Here is a 17,432-nt window from a genome sequence, read left to right as displayed (position 1 = left end):
CTTGTTGCCAGTGTTTCCTTCTTGTCAGCAGTTGGCGTGCGTCGGCGGTCGTCCCGCCTGCGGTCATCCTGCTGACGGCCCCCTTTATACCGGTTCCCTTGCTGCCGCTCTCCATTCCACCGATCGCCACGGTCTTTCATCTGCGATCGTCCCGCTTGAATGAGCCTCTCAATCTCGTTCTTCAAGGTAAAGAAATCTCCCGTGTCGTGGCCTGCCGAGCGGTGGTACTCTCACCACTTTGTTTTATCCAACGTCACTCGGGGCGGATCGGCCTCTTTCTCGCCTTCCTCAATCGCATGAGTTGCTTTGACCTCCCGAAGCAACTCCGTCAGGTGTGCATTAAGACTCTTACCTGACTCCTCTCGCCGGCGAGGATCAACTTGATGCCACGGTCTGCGACGCTCAAAATTTTCCCTCTTGAGGATCAGCTTTTCTGCTTCTTTAATCCTTCGTCATGAGCCAGCTCTATTTCATGAACCTTCAGAGATCCAAGGAGGTCTTCCAATCTCAAGGTGCTAAATCTTTAGCTTCTTGAATGGTTGTGACCTTGGGTCTCCATTTTCTGGGAAGGCATCTTAGAATCTTTGTGATTTGATCAACATTTTCGTATTTGAGATCAAGATTTCTCAGCCCATTAACAACGGTTTGGAATCTTCTAAACATGTCATCAATGCTTTCATTTTCTTTCATCTTGAAGGTTTCATATTCAGCCACGAGTAGACTTACTTTGGCTTGTCTGACATTTGCCGTACCTTCATATGCCAACCCTAGAGCTTCCCAGACTTCTTTGGCCGTTGCTAAGCCATCAACCTTATCCAACTGAGATTTTCTTAAAGCACACAATAGGAATAACTTAGCTCTAGCATTAAGTTGATAATCCTTGCATTGGGCTTTTGTCAGTTTATCCTTCTTTATTGGTTCTCCAGTATCATCTTTGTGAACGATGTTGCCATTTTCAATGATGTCCCAGAGCCTGTAGTTTGTGGATTCAATGAATAGTTGCATGTGAGTTTTCCAATAAGGATACTCAGTTCCATCAAAGAACGGAGGCTTGTTGGTGGATGAGCCCGTAGCTATTGCTAGATCTTTTGCCATGAATCTTTACTCTACACCTGTTTAAGATGTTAGTTTCTAGAGACTAAGCACTGATGCCAATTGAGTTGCAAATAAGTAACACAAGAAAGAGGGGGGGGGGGGGTTTGAATTGTGTTCTTGAGAATTGCTTTTTAAAACTTAGTTTTATGAAAAGAATATTAGTTCTTTAGTAAAAACGTTTAAGTGTGACTTTTCACAAACTGTTTAGTGCAGCGGAAGTAAAACAAAAAATAGAACAGAACGATCAACACACAGAGATTTATACTGGTTCACCCTAAACGATTGGGCTACATCCAGTACTTGGCCACCACCAAGATTTTCACTAGCAAGTATCAAGGACTTCTCCAATACAAGTATTAGACAGGACTTCTCCAAGTATTAGACAGGACTTCTCCAAGTATTATCACAGACTTCTCCAAGTATTCTGCAGGACTCCTCCTATAAGTATTGTACCGGACTTCTCCAAAATCTTACAAAGATTTAAATCACTCTAAGAAGATTCTCTTCTTTCAAGAGTAAGGGTAGAGACTTTAAAGCACAGGAACTCCAAGTGTTTGGGATCAGATCTGAATATATAATCACTTAAGAGTTACAACAAAAAGTGTAAAGAGAATAAGGAGATATGACTCTTTTAAGGTACGAGGTTTTCTCTTTCACTTGGCAGAATTTATGGCTTGTGTTTGACACTTGGGAATATCTGCTTGAGCTTTGAATGTTGTTAAGAAGTTTGAAATGAATGCTTGAATGCTTGAATTCTCAGAGTTAATTCTTATTCCTTCAGATCTTCAAGTGTGTCTTAAATACTTGCTTGCTAGTGTTGTAGCCGTTGTGAGATAAAATCCAACCGTTGAGATAGCCGTTGAAGGTTGATATCGGACCGTTGATTCAAAAGGCTTGGTTGGTAGCTTCATTAAATGTTACTTCTGAAGAAAGTCTATCCTTTAGCTCAAAAGGTGATGTTTGTCCGCTGGTAGGTGGTGATAGACTTTGGGCCACTTTTCAGACATGAGACAATTTGGCAATTTGATGTTGACGGCTTGTACTTTCCCTTGTTGGTCAGCGTGCCTTTTGCTGAAGTAAATCTGTCTTCATGTGTTTTAGTTTGAATGAGATTCAAATAGTTGTCATTGGATTTGAATGTGGGACAACCGGTTGTAATCAAACTATGACTTTGGCGCTCAAAATACTTCTTGATATATCTGACTAATGGCGTGGCATTGAACGGTCAGAGTCTTCACTGGGGTACAGTAGAGGCAGAGTTACTTCTATTTTCCGAGGAAAATATCCTTTTAATAATTGATAGAACGTTGAAGCGTGTGACATATGTAAGATCAAGTTTTGATCTAGTAGTACAACTCTATGTTTTGATGATTACAAGTTAACCTTTTGATATGAACAATTGTGGTACTCTAACGTGTTTTTCTGAGTGTGCTATTTGCAGGTTCTGACCTCAACTCAATCTCACACAAATCAGAAGCACTGTGTATAAAGAGCTACCCAAGCAACGCTTTCGCATTCACTATGTTCAGTATGAACAGTGGAAAAGCTTCAGAAGTTCTGAAGTTATACAAACTCTGATGTGGACTCAGTCACTAGAAGTTCTGAAGATCCAGAAAGTCTGATAACCAAGAAACACTGAAGGCTCAGATGTTCTGATGGTGTAGAAGACTCTGAAGATCCAGAAGCTGAATAGTGGAAACTCTGAAGTCCAGAAGCAAGAAACTCTGAAGGCCATGTTCTTCCCTCTGAGTTCAGAATCAGAAGATACAATGGTCAGAGGATCTGTGCTTTCCCTCTGACTCTGATCAACCGGCTTCACAAGTTCCAATATGAAGCATTCCCCTGATCAGAAGTCTCCTAGGTTTAAAGGTCGCGTCGCTATCCAAGTACAAAAGCTACTGTACCTTCCTGACGACCTACCTAACGTTCTCAGCCACAGCAGAAGCTGGATTTTCCAGAACTGCCCTCCAAAGGTAGCATTTCCCATGCATCGCTCAACCCTAATCCTTGGAGTATATAAAGAGGCTGAAGACTGAAAGAAACGGCTAGAAGAAGAAGCATTCACATACGCAAGACATATTCAAAATCTTCTAAGTTTTCTTTCATCTGAAATTCATTGAGTTTACTATTAGCTTTTTATAAGCAAATCTCTTGTAAACAATTCTTTGATAAACAGTTTGTTTAGTTCCTTTAGGAGATCAAGGTTGATCGGATCCTAGAGAAGACTAAGAGAGTGAATCTTAGTGTGAGCTAAGTCAGTGTAATTGTTAGTCAGTTGTAGGTTTCAAGTGCAGTTGTAACTCTTACCTGATTAGTGGATTGCCTTCATTCTAAGAAGGAAGAAATCACCTTAACGGGTGGACTGGAGTAGCTTGAGTGATTTATCAAGTGAACCAGGATAAAATCCTTGTGTGCTTTTCTATCTCTTATCTTTAGCACTTAAGTTCTCGAAAGATTTGTAAAAATCTTTAAGGTGGAAGTTTTATACTGAAAACGTTATTCAAACCCCCCCTTTCTACCGTTTTTCATACCTTCAATTGGTATCAGAGCGCAAGTTCTGATTACCACACCTAACAGTGTTCAGTGATCCGGGCCGGTGTGAAAAACAATGGCTGCCACCACCAGTGAAACTCAAAGAGATGGTTACAATGCAAAGCCTCCTATGTTCGACGGTCAAAGGTTCGAATATTGGAAAGATAGACTGGAAAGTTTCTTTCTGGGTTTCGATGCAGATCTCTGGGATATTATCGTGGATGGCTACGAGCGTCCAGTTGATGCAGATGGCAAGAAGATCCCAAGGTCAGAGATGACTGCAGATCAAAAGAAGCTGTACTCACAACATCACAAAGCAAGAGCAATTCTTCTAAGTGCTATTTCCTATGAAGAGTACCAGAAGATTACAGATCGTGAGTTTGCAAAAGGCATTTTCGAATCTCTGAAGATGTCTCATGAAGGAAACAAGAAAGTCAAAGAATCAAAGGCATTGTCCTTGATCCAAAAGTATGAATCCTTCATCATGGAGCCAAATGAGTCCATTGAAGAAATGTTCTCCAGATTTCAGTTGCTTGTAGCTGGCATACGACCTCTCAACAAGAGCTACACAACAAAAGATCATGTCATAAGGGTCATCAGGTGTCTTCCTGAAAGTTGGATGCCTCTAGTGACTTCAATAGAGCTCATGAGAGACGTTGAGAATATGAGTTTAGAAGAACTCATCAGCATTTTGAAATGCCATGAGCTGAAGCGCTCAGAGATGCAAGATCTGAGGAAAAAGTCCATAGCCTTGAAATCCAAATCTGAAAAGGCTAAGGTTGAGAAGTCAAAAGCTCTTCAAGCTGAAGAAGAGGAATCTGAAGAAGCGTCAGAAGATTCTGATGAAGATGAGCTGACTCTGATCTCCAAGAGACTCAATCGCATCTGGAAGCACAGGCAGAGCAAATACAAAGGCTCTGGAAAGGCAAGAGGAAAGTCTGAATCCTCAGGTCAGAAGAAGTCCTCGCTTAAGGAAGTCACATGCTTTGAGTGCAAAGAATCAGGGCACTACAAAAGTGACTGTCCAAGATTGAAGAAGGACAAGAAGCCAAAGAAGCACTTCAAGACGAAGAAGAGTCTGATGGTGACATTTGATGAATCAGAGTCAGAGGATGTTGACTCTGATGGTGAAGTCCAAGGACTCATGGCTATTGTCAAAGACAAGGAAGCAGAGTCAAAGGAAGCTGTTGACTCTGACTCAGAATCAGAAGGAGATCCTAACTCAGACGATGAAAATGAGGTATTCGCTTCTTTCTCTACCTCTGAACTGAAACATGCATTGTCTGATATTATGGATAAGTATAACTCCTTATTGTCTAAGCATAAGAAGCTGAAAAAGAACTTATCTGCTGTCTCTAAGACTCCTTCTGAACATGAGAAAATTATTTCTGATTTGAAAAATGATAATCATGCCTTGATCAATTCTAACTCTGTGCTTAAGAACCAAATTGCTAAGTTAGAAGAAATTGTTGCCTGTGATGCCTCTGATTGTAGAAATGAATCTAAGTATGAAAAGTCTTTTCAAAGATTCCTAGCTAAAAGCGTGGATAGAAGCTTAATGGCTTCAATGATCTATGGCGTAAGCAGAAATGGAATGCATGGCATTGGCTATTCTAAACCAATTAGAAATGAGCCCTCTGTGTCTAAAGCTAAATCCTTGTATGAATGCTTTGTTCCCTCTGGTACCATATTGCCTGATCCTGTACCTGCTAAAGTTGCTAAAAACCCTCTTAAAAAGGGATCTTTCTCTATGACTAAATATCATGCAAATATTCCTTTAAAATATCATGTTGAGACACCCAAGGTGATCAGAACCTCTGGGGTAACTAACAAGAGAGGACCCAGAAAGTGGGTACCTAAGGACAAGATTATCTATGTTGCAGATATCCTTGATAGCTCCACTGAAACACCAATCATGGTATCTGGACAATGGATGCTCGCGTCACATGACGGGAGAAAGGCGTATGTTCCGAGAGCTGAAACTTAAGCCTGGAGGCGAAGTTGGCTTTGGAGGAAATGAAAAGGGTAAAATTGTTGGTACTGGTACTATTTGTGTAGATAGTAGTCCATGCATTGATAATGTGTTATTAGTAGACGGCTTAACACATAACTTATTGTCTATAAGTCAATTAGCTGACAAGGGTTATGATGTTATATTCAATCAAAAGTCCTGCCGGGCTGTAAGTCAGATCGATGGCTCTGTTCTGTTTAACAGCAAGAGGAAGAACAACATTTATAAGATCAGATTATCTGAGTTGGAGGCTCAGAATGTGAAGTGCCTTCTGTCTGTTAATGAAGAGCAGTGGGTATGGCATAGACGGTTAGGGCATGCCAGTATGAGAAAGATTTCTCAGTTGAGCAAGCTAAACCTTGTCAGGGGCTTACCCAATCTGAAGTTCGCTTCAGACGCTCTTTGTGAAGCATGTCAGAAAGGCAAATTCACAAAAGTCCCTTTCAAGGCAAAGAATATTGTCTCAACCTCAAGGCCGTTGGAACTTCTGCATATCGACCTTTTTGGACCAGTGAAAACTGAGTCTATAGGTGGCAAGAGATATGGGATGGTTATCGTTGATGACTATAGCCGCTGGACATGGGTAAAGTTTCTAACCCGCAAGGATGAGTCTCATGCTGTGTTCTCTACCTTCATTGCTCAAGTGCAAAACGAGAAGGCTTGTAGGACTGTGCGTGTCAGAAGTGACCATGGTGGAGAGTTTGAGAATGACAAGTTTGAGAGTCTGTTTGATTCCTATGGAATTGCACATGATTTCTCTTGTCCCAGAACTCCTCAACAAAATGGTGTTGTTGAGAGGAAGAACAGAACTCTTCAGGAGATGGCGAGAACCATGCTCCAAGAAACTGGCATGGCTAAGCACTTTTGGGCAGAGACAGTAAATACAGCATGTTACATTCAGAACAGAATCTCTGTGAGACCAATTCTGAATAAGACTCCTTATGAATTGTGGAAGAACATAAAACCCAACATTTCTTATTTTCATCCTTTTGGCTGTGTTTGTTATGTTCTCAATACTAAGGATAGATTGCATAAATTTGATGCTAAGTCTTCTAAGTGTCTATTACTCGGTTACTCTGAGAGATATAAAGGTTTTAGATTTTATAATACTGATGCTAAGACTATTGAAGAATCTATTCATGTTAGATTTGACGATAAGCTTGACTCTGACCAGTCAAAGCTAGTTGAAAAGTTTGCAGATTTAAGCATTAATGTTTCTGACAAAGGCAAAGCTCCAGAGGAAGATGAGCCAGAGGAAGATGAACCAGAGGAAGAAGCTGGTCCCTCTAACTCACAAACTCTGAAGAAGAGCAGAATCACTGCAGCTCACCCTAAGGAATTGATTCTGGGCAACAAAGACGAACCAGTCAGAACCAGATCTGCCTTCAGACCCTCTGAAGAGACCTTGCTCAGTCTGAAAGGATTGGTGTCCTTAATTGAACCCAAGTCCATAGATGAAGCTCTTCAGGACAAGGATTGGATTCTGGCCATGGAAGAAGAACTGAATCAATTTTCCAAGAACGATGTTTGGAGCTTAGTGAAGAAGCCTGAGAGTGTCCATGTTATTGGAACGAAGTGGGTATTCAGAAACAAGCTGAATGAGAAAGGAGATGTAGTCAGAAACAAGGCAAGGCTAGTTGCTCAAGGCTACAGCCAGCAGGAAGGAATAGACTACACTGAAACATTTGCTCCAGTAGCAAGACTGGAGGCAATCAGACTGTTGATCTCTTTCTCAGTAAATCACAGCATAGTTCTACATCAGATGGACGTAAAGAGTGCCTTCCTAAATGGTTATATCTCAGAGGAAGTCTATGTTCATCAACCCCCAGGTTTTAAAGATGAGAAGAAACCAGACCATGTGTTCAAATTGAAGAAATCACTCTACGGTCTGAAGCAAGCTCCCAGAGCATGGTATGAGAGACTTAGCTCATTCCTTCTGGAGAATGAGTTTGTAAGGGGTAAAGTAGATACAACTCTTTTTTGCAAGACTTATAAAGATGATATCTTAATTGTGCAAATTTATGTTGATGATATTATATTTGGTTCTGCTAATCAATCTCTATGCAAAGAATTTTCTGAGATGATGCAGGCTGAATTTGAGATGAGTATGATGGGTGAATTAAAGTACTTTCTGGGAATACAAGTTGATCAAACACCAGAAGGAACATATATCCATCAGAGCAAGTACACTAAAGAACTTCTGAAGAAGTTCAATATGCTGGAATCTACAGTGGCCAAGACTCCAATGCATCCTACATGCATTCTGGAGAAAGAAGATAAAAGTGGTAAAGTATGTCAGAAGCTCTATCGTGGCATGATAGGTTCACTTCTATACTTAACTGCATCTAGGCCAGACATACTATTTAGTGTTCATTTATGTGCTCGATTCCAATCAGATCCAAGGGAAACCCACTTAACTGCTGTTAAGAGGATCCTAAGGTATCTGAAAGGCACCACTAACCTTGGCTTGATGTATAAGAAAACATCAGAGTATAAGCTTTCAGGTTACTGTGATGCTGATTATGCTGGAGATAGAACAGAGAGAAAAAGTACTTCTGGAAATTGTCAATTTATGGGAAGCAATCTAGTCTCATGGGCAAGCAAGAGGCAATCAACCATTGCACTATCAACTGCAGAGGCAGAATATATCTCAGCAGCAATATGCAGCACTCAAATGCTCTGGATGAAACATCAGCTGGAGGATTATCAGATCCTTGAGAGCAATATCCCAATCTATTGTGATAACACTGCTGCAATCTCATTGAGTAAGAATCCTATCCTGCATTCAAGGGCAAAGCACATTGAGGTAAAGTATCACTTTATTAGAGATTATGTACAGAAGGGCGTACTTCTTCTGAAGTTTGTTGATACTGACCATCAATGGGCAGATATCTTTACAAAGCCCTTAGCAGAGGATAGATTTAATTTTATTCTGAAAAATCTAAACATGGACTCTTGTCCAGAGTGAAGATGGATCAGAACCTCTGACTACGATACTTCTTGATCAGAAGATGTCTAGTCCAGAAGGTAACTCAATCAGAGTGTGTGTACCCACTGGTACTGACTCTGAAGCTGAGACAACATCACGTGTGTCAGTATTTCTGATGCATAGTTCCTTGTGCCCGTGTGACAGTCTGTTATGATTGCGTGTAGATATGCTTCTCTCCTGTGTGTGATTTGTGTATTTTACTGTTACTATCTATCTTTAATTTTCAACCGTTGATCTTAAAGTGCTTTTTGAATCAACAACGGTTATTTGCCAAAACCCACTATACACACACGATCTCTTTCACTTCCGGTTTTCACTCTCGCTCTCTCTGCTTTTTCAAAACCGCTTATTCTCGATTTCTCTCTCGATCTCTCTTCATCTTCCAACCTTCATATTCTACCTCAAACCTTCAACCACCTCAAAAATGGTGAGACAAACCAGAAGAGCTACTGCAGATGCACCCCAGTTCCCTCACATGGTAGTTGGTCTAGCAACGGGTCAAAGGGACCCTGAGAATCCGACACAAGATCAAGGTCAGGCTCAAGAGCAGATTGTTCCAATTGCAGAACGGGGCTGTGCCGTTCACTGCGTATATCCTCCTGAGGAACTCCAAGTCCTGGCAGAATGGAGATTCAACCTCGACAACCTGGCTACAAATGGGTATGATCTTCGTCCTGAAGTCCAAGCTCAAGGTTGGGGAAATTACTTCAACAGACTTCGAGGACCGGTGTATGAGAAACTGGTAAAGGAATTCTGGAAGCACGCCGACTGCGATGATACTCAGGTGGTATCTCACATTCTTGGAAGAAAGATCATCATCACTGAGAAGTCATTCGTGAATCTGCTGGGTGCAGATACTGCTTTTGGGTATCGTTTCCAACTCACGGAATCGAAGCTGAAACCCAGCACCAAGGATACAATCAACCAGGCCCTGTACACCACTTTCAAACCGGGCAAGACGAGTTACAAGGTGATGGACCTTCACCCCAAACTCAGGATCTGGCACAAGATCCTGCTCCACTGCATAAACCAGAGACCGAAGGGCAGTTCTCCAGACTACATCAACTTCAACCAGAAGGTGATGTTGTTCTTCATCCAAGACCAGAAGAAGATCTGCCTTCCCTACTTCCTGTTCTCCTACTTGAAGGAATGCATCCGGAAGTCTCGCACCACTGCCTCCATCAAGTCAGCAATCAAATATATCCCCTTTGGGAGACTGCTCTCAGACTTTCTCATTGAAAGCAACCTGGTGCAAGATCTGGTCAATGCTGGATGTGTAGAGGATCTGAGCACCATTGTCAGTGATGTCTTCACTGCAAATTCTCTGAAGAAGATGGGTTTGGTCCAGAAGAAGATTGCTCCTGCTCATGAAGACACATCTTCTGAGATCAGAAGCAGAAGGATGCCTCTCACTGACTACCCTCTGTAGACACAGGCAGACAATCCTGACGCCATCAGGTGCTATGTTGAAGACCTCAGGGCTCAAGGATTCGAAATTGATCTTGATGATTTCGTCAGCAGACTACCGCCAGCTCCAGAGTTTCCTTCTCCTCCCAAGAAGAAAGCTCAGAGGAAGATGGTTCTGGAAGAGAAAGCCTGATGATGGTGATGATAGTGACAATGAGGATGGTCCTCCTAAGAAGAAGAAGAAGAAGAAGCAGGTCAGAATCGTGGTGAAGCCTACTCGGGTGGAACCAGCTGCTGAAGTGGTCAGAAGGACTGAACCTCCTGCCAGAGTGACTAGATCATCAGCACATTCAAGTAAGCCTGCACTTGCTTCTGATGATGATTTGAATTTATTTGATGCACTCCCTATTTCTGCCATGCTCAAACACTCCTCAAATCCCCTCACTCCTATTCCTGAATCCCAACCGGCTGCACAAACCACCTCTCCATCACATTCCCCAAGATCTTCATTCTTTCAACCTTCCCCTACTGAAGCACCTCTCTGGAATTTGCTTCAGAACCAACCCTCTAGGTCAGAAGAACCAACCTCTCTCATTACCATCCCGTACGACCCATTACCATCCCATCCTCCATGAACAACCAGAGCCCAACCAAACAGAACCACAACCCAGAACGTCTGATCACTCTGTTCCCAGAGCATCAGCACGTCCTGCTGCCAGAACCACGGATACAGACTCTTCCACAGCCTATACACCTGTATCCTTCCCAACCCATGTTGCTGATTCTTCTCCCTCCAATAACTCTGAATCCATTAGAAAATTCATGGAGGTCAGAAAAGAAAAGGTGTCTACCTTAGAGGAATATTACCTCACTTGTCCAAGCCCTAGGAGATATCCTGGCCCTAGACCTGAACGTCTAGTTGACCCAGATGAACCTATCTTGGCCAATCCTTTACAAGAGGCAGACCCTTTGGCTCAACAAGCTCACCCTGTCCCTGACCAACAAGAGCCTATTCAACCAGAACCTGAACCCGAACATTCAGTGTCTAACCAATCCTCGGTTAGATCACCCCATCCTCTGGTTGAAACTTCAGACCCTCACCTTGGAACCTCTGAACCCAATGCTCAAATGACTAACATTGGTTCTCCACAAGGTGCCTCTGAAGCTCATAGCAGCAATCACCCAGCCTCTCCTGAAACCAACCTCTCCATAATTCCCTATACTCACCTCCAACCCACATCTCTCTCTGAGTGCATCAATATCTTCTATCATGAAGCCTCTTTGAGGCTCCGCAATATGCACGGTCAGACTGACCTCAGTGAGAATGCTGAACGTGTGGCTGATGAGTGGAACAATCTGGGCACTTGGCTGGTGGCTCAAGTTCCAATTATGATGCAGCTCCTGCATACAGAGGGAAGTCAGAGGATTGAGGCTGCCAAGCAAAGGTTTGCTCGAAGGGTGGCTCTTCATGAACAAGAACAGAGACACAAGCTTCTTGAAGCTATTGAAGAAGCCAAGAGAAAGAAAGCTCAAGCAGAAGAAGCTGCACGTCAAGCAGCAGCTCAAGCTGAGGCTGAGGCTGAACGACTTGAGGCTGAGGCTGAGACTCTTAGATGCCAAGCACTTGCACCAGTAGTGTTTACTCCTGCTGCTTTTGCTTCCATTCCAGATTCTCAAGCTGCTCAGAATGTTCCTTCCGGTTCTGCTCAGTCAAGCTCATCCAGACTCGACATCATGGAACAGCGTCTTGACACTCATGAATCCATGCTGATTGAGATGAAGCACATGATGATGGAACTTCTGCGACGCACTGATAAACCTTAGTTTTTAGGATCTCTTCGTTTTTCCTTTTCTTTAACTTTGTTTTATTTTTTTAAAACTCTGTTTCTTCTTATTTATTTATTCTACTTTGTTCGTTTGTGATTATATATGCATATCTATATATATTTATGTCACATATGTTTGCAAAAATCCTTTTATTCATAATATTTTTATGTTTACATCATACATTCCTTCACTAAAAGTCTAGAATGGAGGATCTCTCCTCATTCTTCTGCACTCCTGGCGCTGCTCTGACCTATTCTTCTCCAGACGCTCCAGTACATGCTGGATGTTGCTGAGCCTGTCCTTTAGCTCATCCCTCTCCAGAATCTCTTCTGCAGTCTTGAGCTTCTCTTCCAAACTTTCTTTTTCTTCCAGCAGCTTGAGTTCAAGCCGGCTGAGTTCTTGCACCTCCTCAACGAAGGCAAGAAATTCCTTCAGGTCTCTCTCCAACTCTGGACGCAGGTCCTTTTCCAGCAGTGTCCGTGTCAGCTCTGCGATGGTCGTTGTACCCTCTGGATGCCTGATGTTCAGGAACAAGTCCTCCTCAAAGGCCTTCTTCCTCAGCTCTTCTAGTGCTACGATGTATGATGCCATTTTTTTTCCTTACTGAAAATTGTTCAAGGTGTGAAGCTTACCTTCTCTCCAACGCTTTATATAGGCTTCACTTTCTCTCTGAAAGTTAATGCTCCTACGGTTTCTCGAGGTTAAGTTCTTGGTAACTGACCCTTCTCTTTACTCACTTGACCGGTGGTAAACGTTCTTCTCTTGCATTAACTCTTCTATTTATTTCGCCTAACTCTGATTCTTGCATCGTTTTCATTTCCTTTAAACTTAGACCTTCTCTAAGGGGGAGTACCTTGTACTTCAAGCTAAGTTTTTCACACCGAAGCTTTTTGCTTATGACAAAAAGGGGGAGTAAACCCAGTTTTTGATGTGTAAGATGTGTTAGTGTGATTTATTTTTCTTTTGGAGATTTTAAGAGTTCCACCTTCATGACCATAGATGTGTCACTAGGCAAATACAAGGAATACATTTCACTTCTTCTGAAGTGATTCTAAGTTGACTCTGATACCCAAGACTCTGATACCTTGTCCGTGACTCTGATTACTTATGCGCTCTGATTATTCGTTTTTCATCTATGTCATAAGTTTTTCACTCTGAACTCTTATATCATTTAGCTCAGAATCTAGACTTTACTAGCGTTTTCATCAAGTATTAGATTCAGGGGGAGCTAAGCTCAGAATCAAGCAGTGACTTGAATTCAGAATGAGCAAGATAAACTATTCACATCAGGATAAGTCTTATTCTATATCTCTAAACTCTGAGTGAATTCAGTTTAATGTTTAAGAATTGTTCATCAAAGATCTTAGTTTTGTCATCATCAAAAAGGGGGAGATTGTAAGATCAAGTTTTGATCTAGTAGTACAACTCTATGTTTTGATGATTACAAGTTAACCTTTTGATATGAACAATTGTGGTACTCTAACGTGTTTTTCTGAGTGTGCTATTTGCAGGTTCTGACCTCAACTCAATCTCACACAAATCAGAAGCACTGTGTATAAAGAGCTACCCAAGCAACGCTTTCGCATTCACCATGTTCAGTAGAACAGTGGAAAAGCTTCAGAAGTTCTGAAGTTATACAAACTCTGATGTGGACTCAGTCACTAGAAGTTCTGAAGATCCAGAAAGTATGATAACCAAGAAACACTGAAGGCTCAGATGTTCTGATGGTGTAGAAGACTCTGAAGATCCAGAAGCTGAATAGTGGAAACTCTGAAGTCCAGAAGCAAGAAACTCTGAAGGCCATGTTCTTCCCTCTGAGTTCAGAATCAGAAGATACAATGGTCAGAGGATCTGTGCTTTCCCTCTGACTCTGATCAACCGGCTTCACAAGTTCCAATATGAAGCATTCCCCTGATCAGAAGTCTCCTAGGTTTAAAGGTCGCGTCGCTATCCAAGTACAAAAGCTACTGTACCTTCCTGACGACCTACCTAACGTTCTCAGCCACAGCAGAAGCTGGATTTTCCAGAACTGCCCTCCAACGGTAGCATTTCCCATGCATCGCTCAACCCTAATCCTTGGAGTATATAAAGAGGCTGAAGACTGAAAGAAACGGCTAGAAGAAGAAGCATTCACATACGCAAGACATATTCAAAATCTTCTAAGTTTTCTTTCATCTGAAATTCATTGAGTTTACTATTAGCTTTTTAGAAGCAAATCTCTTGTAAACAATTCTTTGATAAACAGTTTGTTTAGTTCCTTTAGGAGATCAAGGTTGATCGGATCCTAGAGAAGACTAAGAGAGTGAATCTTAGTGTGAGCTAAGTCAGTGTAATTGTTAGTCACTTGTAGGTTTCAAGTGCAGTTGTAACTCTTACCTGATTAGTGGATTGCCTTCATTCTAAGAAGGAAGAAATCACCTTAACGGGTGGACTGGAGTAGCTTGAGTGATTTATCAAGTGAACCAGGATAAAATCCTTGTGTGCTTTTCTATCTCTTATCTTTAGCACTTAAGTTCTCGAAAGATTTGTAAAAATCTTTAAGGTGGAAGTTTTATACTGAAAACGTTATTCAAACCCCCCCTTTCTACCGTTTTTCATACCTTCAACATATAGCCAAGTTTCTCCTGAAATTGAGAACGTTATTAGTAGATAAATTTTCAATGAAACTTCTACTATAAAATTTTTATGGTCAAAATAAGATTTTAAAAATGTTATGATGCGTTTGAACTTAACATTAAGGACAAGGATTTTGTTCCTTCGCACCCTCCTGAGAAGTACTCTTAGGCTATGTCCTAGTCGTTTTTATTTTTCCCAATTTTGTCTAAGTGTGGGACTTTTTCCGTGTTTTATTTTTGCTTTCGGATTATTGTAATTGTTCATACTTAACGCGGCACGGTTATTACTCCGTAGTCGTCTTTTTATACGTTAATGCTTGAACTCGCTTCATTTTTTACTGCTTGCTCTTTAGTCGTTACACTATTTTATCGCTTTTGGCTTGCTTTGTTTGGAGCTCGTTGTTGCCCAGTTTTGGGTCTTATTTTGGGTGCCTCTGTTGGTGTTACCAACTATTTCGAGGTCTTGTGGTGCCCTCGGGCTTTTAATCTTGGATTCAGTGTTGGTAAATCCGCAAGTGTACGAATCCACCCGGTTTTAAATATCGAACCACAAGGATTGTGAGTGAATAAATTTGGTCCAAGCCTTGAGTATGAAGGTTTCTTTTATTGAGATGATGAAACGTCGAAGTAGTAAAAAGGGAAAATAAACATAAGTTTAGAAAAGAACATGCTTTAGATCCTTGCTCAACTAGCCAATTTAAGCACATCATTCTAAGCACATGAACTCATGAATCTTTCCTTGATGCTATAGCCTAAGCAACTACCTATCGATGCCTCGCATAGATAATTCTTTAAAACCAAAAGATAAGCCCAATTCCTTGTGTACTTAAACATTTTTTTGAAGCATAAATATTATAAAGTTCAGGCCAACAAACCCCAACCCTTCCTCTACTCCTAGTAGCAAGCATAAAAGGGGCAATCCCAAATCGGTTCCCTAATCTATAACAAAGTTCTATTCTGATTATAGAAAAGCATAAAGCAAGCATGCATACAAGCTAAGATTGATATTCGGAAAATGGGATTCAAGGAAAAAAGAAGATCATGTGGGAAAGAACTTAAGATTATAACTTAAACATGAAAAGTCTTACATGAAAACCAAAGCATGGCAGAGCCATGCTTGGCTAAGAACCTGATTTACAAGCTTGGAAGCCTTCTCTCACTCTCCTAGATGTTCCTCTCCTTCTAAACTTATATTATGTAAAAATGGAATGAATATCAAAGATTACCAAAGAAAACCACTAAAAACCAATTTATAGGCAAAAGACTCGAGTCTGGGCGCTCAGGCGCCAATAAAGCATGCCTGAGCGCCAATTCAAAGTGAAAAAGTGGCTTCTCGAGGGTAATTGGCGCCTAGGCGCGCCAATTAAGCATGCTTGGGCGCCAATTCCAATTCTCTGGAACAGAACAATTGGCGCCTAGGCGGCTAGGCGCCAATGGAGCACGCCTAGGTGCTCTATGCACGCTGGAAAACCTTTAAAACTTCCTCTTTACTCCTCTTTAAGCCTCCTTTCAATTCTCCAAGCTTCTTGACCTTCTTTCTTCAGCTGATTCAACCTGAAACCTTGATGAACAAGCTTGGAAAATATCTAGAAACTTAAAGGTCAGTTTTGCACAAAGGCCTTCAAAACAAGTGGAACTTTCAATAACATCTTAAACAAACCTAAAATGCAACTAAAGTCCTCATAAAACTATGAAATTACCTAAATGAAGCAAAAACACAAATAAAGATAAAAATGCATGAGAATGCATGAAACACTACATGAGACTCAACAAAAAGACTCAAAAGAAATAAAGAAATGACCCTAAAAAAAAGACTAAATCCTGGTCATCATTCATTAAAAGAGATTGCCCAGGCATTTTAGGGCCGACGAACTTTACAAAGGCAGTGCACAACTTGCTAAAACATAGAAAACAATAACTGGAAAAATGAAGTAAGGAGTAGGAGATACTAGTTGGGGCGACTTCTTCTCGTTTGATGGGGTGGAGTAGTTTGGAAATTAACTAAAGTAACGTGCCAAATTGGCTGCGTTCCAAGTGCGAGGGATCTCCGTGCCCCTTAGTGTTTCTAATTTGTAAGCTCTGGTGCCGGTGGCTTCTACGACCCGGTACAGTCCCTCCAAGTTGGCGGCTAGCTTGCCCCTTTCTGTGTCCCTTGCCCCAATGCTGGTTTTTCTGAGGACAAGATCGCCCTTACTGAAAGATCGAGGGACAACCTTCTTGTTGTAGCGTGTTGGTCGATTCGCAAGTGTACGAATACCTCCGGGTTTTAAAATATCGAACCACAGGGATTGTGAGTGAGAATTGTTGATTTAAGCCTAAAGTTTGCAAGTTCTTAAAGCAGTAAATTTCAAAGATTGGTTTTGGTTGATTGTGACAAAAGTTTTGCAAAAGAGCAATGATGAATAAGTTGTGAAAAACAAATGATGGGAAATTGCCTTGGGTTTTTGATCATCTAATCCATTTTAGTCCACCTATCCGATGCATGTGAAACCTTGATTCAACTCTTGTTGTAAAAGCCTATGTACTTACTAGTTGATTCCTCACAAAAGTAATTCTCTCAAATTGAAAGTTAAGCCCAATTCCTTGTGTACTTAAACATTCATAAGAGGTATAATATCATGTATAATCAGGCCAACAAAACCCTACCCTCACTCTATGCCTAGAAGCAAGTTGACGAACGCACTGTCGCGGGTGCGTGTCAACGTATTTTTGCTTTGAATGCAGTACAAGGTGTTAACACCAGGATCGTTCTCACAAGGACTTGATAAATTATTAATTGATATTAGAGTAAAACAAAAAACCTAAAAGGGGGTTGATTGATTGGATTGAAAAGTAACAAAGCAATAACTAAATAGACTAGACAGAAGAGAGAAAGCGTTAGTCATCGGATTATAACATTCAAGTGCAACAAACCTTCATCGGTTACAAAAGATTAATTCTTCCTCATTGTTTCCCT

This window comes from Lotus japonicus, chromosome 4 (genome assembly GCF_012489685.1).
Source record: "Lotus japonicus ecotype B-129 chromosome 4, LjGifu_v1.2".
NCBI classification, from domain to species: Eukaryota; Viridiplantae; Streptophyta; class Magnoliopsida; order Fabales; family Fabaceae; genus Lotus; species Lotus japonicus.
The sequence above is the reverse complement of the archived record's forward strand: the minus strand, read 5'-3'. Positions refer to the sequence as shown.